Source organism: Fundulus heteroclitus, chromosome 3 (assembly GCF_011125445.2).
Source record: "Fundulus heteroclitus isolate FHET01 chromosome 3, MU-UCD_Fhet_4.1, whole genome shotgun sequence".
Taxonomy (NCBI): Eukaryota; Metazoa; Chordata; class Actinopteri; order Cyprinodontiformes; family Fundulidae; genus Fundulus; species Fundulus heteroclitus.
The window spans coordinates 10,651,421-10,653,262 of NC_046363.1; positions in this window are offsets into that span (position 1 = coordinate 10,651,421).

Below are 1,842 nucleotides of genomic sequence, written 5' to 3' on the forward strand. Positions count from 1 at the left end.
CAGGAACTGTTTGGAACTGACTTTGACGCTCCAAACTGTCTTTATGAGCAGTGTTGGTCCCTCTATGCATTCCCGCACAGCCTCTGGGTTCAGCGCGCGCAGCAAAGCGATGCTGTGCGTATTGCTGCGCTGGGCGTGCTGAGCCAAGGTGTGTGTGTGTATATATATATATATATATATATATATATATATATATATATATATATATATATATATATATATATATCTGCTCTAACTTTGCAGTTAGAGCAGCATATTTTTCATCAGTAATAGAGAAGAATAGAAATAATCCCAGGTTTCTCTTTAGTACAGTTTCCAAACTTACCCAGAGTCACAGCTCCGTTGATTCGTCCATTCCATCAATTCTCAGCAGTAATGATTTTATGGGTTCTTCATGAATAAAACTGATTCTGTTTGAAAGAAAATTATTCGCATTCTCCCAAACATGATTACCTGGTCCTCAGTAAGTGTGGCAGCATTGGAGGAATCTTTAGAACCTGATTGGTGTTTGAACTGTCTAGACCAGTGGTTTTCAATAGGTGAGACGCGCCTTCCTTGAGGGCGCCAAAGAGTCACAGGGGAGGCGTGAGAAGACAGAGAAGAAGACAGCGCTGCCGCTCAGTCGTAGCGATATTTTTGCCTTCTGTCTGAGTGCTCAGGAACCAAACGCTTCTCATCCTTCTTTCCTCGCGCTCAGTTCCATCTCTGCTTGCGCGCAACTTTGCTCGAGCGCACCTGCTCATTTCACGTTCAACAACAGCTGTGCACTCGCTCGGCTGTTTCTGCGCTGCGACTTCAAAAACTGTCCACCTCACCAGCCAATCACAGACATGTTTTCCATCCAATCGGAGTATGGCTTGCAAATACTGCATTCTGGTGGATTAAATCACAATGCTGCAATATTAGAGTTACTAAGTCAGGTGTGAAAAATATTTGTGTCTCTTTTCTTTCCAGCTTCTGGGACGTGATGCAAAAGTTTATTCTGATCATAATCATAATCATTGTTATCATTATTTAAAGAGCACTTTAACACGAGGTAAAACAAAGTGCCAAACATCAGAAATACATCAGGTAAGAGATAATAATCAAATGCTTGGTTGTTAAAATAGCAATAGGTTTAAATTGTGTATAATTAGCCTAAAAAGTAAATCGGAATATGGATGTGTTGACGCTGTTAAATTCAGGTTTTCTTTTTTATTATTATTTCAGCTGACGTCGCATGGTGACGTGAGTTCAGTTTGACATTGATGTTATCTTTACCCACATTCAATGAATTTAAAAAACCCTGGTCTAGATGCAGTAGAGCTTCCTGAACTATCTAAAATTTTACCTTCATCTTAACCTTCAATTTGTATGTAAGACCCAATCCCAAAAAGTTATTTAAGGAAGTTGGTAAAATGAAAAAACACATTACTTTAAAACCAAAGTAAGAGACTTGTTTTTATATTTGAACATTGGTTCGAGGGAAAGCCTTAGAAATCTTTCCATAGAAAATGTTTCTAATTTCTAAAGGTTTGTACTGATATGTGCTGTCTTTTTAGCCACAGAAATCATCAGCAGATAGTTTTACTGTATCATTAGTTCAAAATATATTGCAGATATTGGCACAAAATCTACTGATAGCCTTAACAGAAGCAGAAAGAACAGAGTCGTTGATGAAAAATATTATTTACACAGCTTTTCAGGCTATCATGGTAGCGCCTGCTACCATGATAGCCTATATGCTGTCATGGTAGCAGGCGCTTCATTATTAACATGTCGGCCACCAAAATACTCTTACCTGTTCACTACTTGATGTCGCTGGAATTGGGTCAGGATGTTCTTCGGTTGGGCCCTTTCCTC